Raw genomic sequence first — 4,043 nt, forward strand, 5'->3', positions numbered from 1 at the left:
ATCAAGAGGATGGCGGGTGGTTTTGGGGAGCTCTACACCCCGTACGGCCCCCGTCAAGCGCCCCAGCCCGGCCAACAGAGCTGTCAAGTAGAGACACACCGTCACCAAATCAGCAGGTTGAAAACACACAGAGGAAGACGAGGGAGAAGACATCTTCCTCTCTGTTCTGTCCTCTCAGCGCAGAAGTATGGACTTGATCCAGCCAGTCAGCGTTGAACATGTTTTCTATATTGCTCTAGTCTCTACACTGACTCCTGTTTTAGGAGGCAGCAGGATTGGCCAGAAAAATAAGACATTTCTGTGAGCACTCTCTTAAACAGACAATATTATTCAATACCATCACACACAGCCCAGTACAACCCTCCGCATCCTCCCCCCTTTTGTTGGATTTATTTAACTAGGCAAGTCAGTTAAGAACAAATTCTTATTTACAATGTTGGCCTACAAAAAGGCAAAAGGCCTCCTGCAGGAACCCCTCTCCCTCGCTCCCTCTCTTCCCCCCACCCCTCTCCCTCTCTTCACCCCACCCCTCTTTTCTTTTTAATTTCCTCCTCCCTTTTCATAACTGGCCCACAGCCTGTCCTCCTCTCCACTGGCCCACAGCCTGTCCTCTCCGCAGCCCAACTGAAGGAATTTTCTCCTGATACTGGCTGGTTTCCAAGCAGCAATATGGGAACATTCTTTCACACGAGTTGAATAACAGATCAGAATGTCCAACCCATCTATAGCAATATCCTATTGACGTGACTCAAATAAGATCTGATCGCAGATCCGATTCACCAATTCCCTACAGCAGGAATCTGTTGAGATTGATTCAGATTTGTTTCTTGCAACACACCCAAAGGTTGGTGGCATTTGCTTTCGGTGCAGCATGGTAGTTGAATAAGATCTCCTTGTACAATGCAGATCATCAAACCCCTCTTAACAGAGACCTGTTGCTGGGTGCAGAGCTAGAGAGACAGGCAGCAGAGACCTGTTGCTGGGTGCAGAGCTAGAGAGACAGGCAGCAGAGACCTGTTGCTGGGTGCAGAGCTAGAGAGACAGGCAGCAGAGACCTGTTGCTGGGTGCAGAGTTAGAGAGACAGGCAGCAGAGACCTGTTGCTGGGTGCAGAGTTAGAGAGACAGGCAGCAGAGACCTGTTGCTGGGTGCAGAGTTAGAGAGACAGGCAGCAGAGACCTGTTGCTGGGTGCAGAGTTAGAGAGACAGGCAGCAGAGACCTGTTGCTGGGTGCAGAGTTAGAGAGACAGGCAGCAGAGACCTGTTGCTGGGTGCAGAGCTAGAGAGACAGGCAGTAGAGACTTGGCTCTAGAATACACTGATCTATAACCAACAGGCTCTAGAATACACTGATCTATAACCAACAGGCTCTAGAATACACTGATCTATAACCAACAGGCTCTAGAATACACAGATCTATAACCAACAGGCTCTAGAATACACAGATCTATAACCAACAGGCTCTAGAATACACTGATCTATAACCAACAAGCTCTAGAATACACATCTATACATACAGTACTTTCAGCGGCGAACCGTCATTCAGGACTGTTTTATGCCTCACCTGTTTAGCACGTTATTTTTTATCAGTTTGCAAACAATAAAAAAAATATGTTTAATAAAGCCGCATACAACATTTTTTTTTCTTGAGTAAGGCAGCTCCAAAATGCAGGTGTTTCAGCCTAGCTCAGTGATTTCTGTGGTGTTGGGGCAGCCAGCGGGAAACACAGAGCGTATGGGTTGGTAATGTTCTCTAATTGCGCCGTGATTGGCTCAGTGTTGTCACTCGTTGGGCTAATAGGTCACCGCAAAATCTAAGGGTAGAGCTCAAATTCAAGCACCTTGGGTGCGGCCATAGAGTTACATTAGAAGTGCCCATCCAAGAAGGCTCAAGATCATTGGCCACAGATAAAATGACATCAAATCACATTATACTTACCGTAGCTTTGATTGGACTGATGTCAACATACTTTCAAAATCTTAGCTAGCAAGCGGTCATCATCATGTATCAAGTCGACAATCTACTGGCAAATCCTTTTCAAGGAGAGAAATAGCTAAAACGTATCGGTGCTCATCGGCTATTGGACATTAACATTACACAAGTTGGAAATCGGAAATTCAACAATGAGTGATTTGGAAAGAATCAGTGGCTTACTGCAAGCGATGCTAAGCAATCACTAGCCTGCTATTCAGTGGAGAGGGTGTGTGGTCCAAGTCTGGGATTAAGGGTCTCTTTTCCAAGCTTAGAAAGGATAAACATTCACACGCAACACCATGGCCAAGAAAAGGTTGAATACATTGGCCACGCATGCTGTCCATCCAGCATGACTTCCTCCCGCATTCAAAACTGGAAACTCGCAAATGGGTCTTCCAAAGGGACGATGACCCCAAGCAACCTTCCAAAGTTGTGGCAAAATGGCTTAAGGACAACAAAGTCAAGGTATTGGAGTGGCCATCACAAAGCCCTGACCTCAATCCTATAGAAAATATGTGAGCATAACTGAAAAAGCGTGTGCGAGCAAGGAGGCCTACAAACCTGACTCAGTTACACCAGCTCTGTCAGGAGGAATGGGCCAAAATTCACCCAACTTACTGTAGGAAGCTTGCTTTCCCCAAGTTTAAGGCAATGCTATCAAATACTAATTGAGTGCATGTAAACTTCTGACCCACTGGGAATGCACATGTAGCCTATAGCCTGTTTTAGAGAAATGTAATCATTGAATATTGTAAGAGCTTTCATTATTGTAAGAGCTTTCATTGGTCTCCTTATATTCCCCCTTAATTTATCCTACGGTTCTGACTTGGTGTACAGGGAAAACACAAAGCATGGCCCATGTTCTGAATTCTGTCACATTTCAAAAGGGCTGAACAAATAGTTATGACTACGTGCATTTTAGCTCGCTCCTTGTCTTAATAAAAATCTGATTCTCTCATCCGCTCATTGTTCCCTTATGCCATAGTACGTACATCTTAAATTGTTAGTAGAAAACACATTTGTTTAAGCAAGTCTGACATATCAGCGTTGTTTTTTAAAATAACGAGGCTGAATAAACTGTTTTGCTGCCAGACAAGGCTCCGCTGAACGCCAGGTGAGGATTCACTCCACGAAGCTGAAAGGAACGCTGTGCTGTTGGGACAGCTTTATGTAGGCCCTAACAGTTTGTGGGAAACGTTATAGTGCAATTAATGTATTGTTTAGTGGCTTTGCTGGCATTCACCCCGCCAAGATCCGCAAAAAAAAAATCTAAAAGTTCTGCGATGCAAGACTAGAGATTGTGCATTTAATTCAACGACGCTTCCGCGTTTTATAGATGCAACGGAAAGACAATCTCAGCGTTTGACAGGTCATTAAATATTTCTGCAGGAGTATTGGGGGGGGGGGGGGGAAGAGGCACAAGCAAGAGTATGAAAGTCAGTCACGAGTATAATAAAGCAATCAAGTGAGACGTCAATGACAAGTGGATTTTGCACCCCGCAAACACAGGAAATAGATGGCAAAAAAAAAAAAAAAAAGACAAATCCTCAGGTGGAAGATTGATGCACTTTGCTTACTCAAGATAACTGCCCGTTACAAATCTGTTGTGCTACGCAGTCACCTCACCGAAAAAGGCACAGGTCTCATAGTGGTGAAGTCTCACATAGCAATTGGCTTTACGGTCTTAGGACGTCAGGTTACTTAAGGTAACCATTTCTGCTGCAGAACGGCAGAAATGGACTGCGAGTCACTATTTTGTGTGTTTACTCTGTACCTAGCAGAATGTCATTTTTTTTGTATTTCAGATCCAGTCACAGAAACGGTAGCAGACTGCATGCATAGTGACAGCCTGGTCAGTATTTCAGCAGGAAAGAGTAGGCCATTGAGTGCCAAGTTAAAGTTGACGCTGTGCTTGTCATACAGAGACTGTTTCCAGTATTTCAAAGCGATAAATTCCATTGAAAGAAACAAAGTCCAGCAGCTTGACATCTGGAAGTCACAGGGTGACCAAATGGACAAGATAACAGGAGTTGAATATGTGTGTACCAAGTACAAAAGACAAACATATA

This window comes from Salvelinus fontinalis, chromosome 31 (genome assembly GCF_029448725.1).
Source record: "Salvelinus fontinalis isolate EN_2023a chromosome 31, ASM2944872v1, whole genome shotgun sequence".
NCBI classification, from domain to species: Eukaryota; Metazoa; Chordata; class Actinopteri; order Salmoniformes; family Salmonidae; genus Salvelinus; species Salvelinus fontinalis.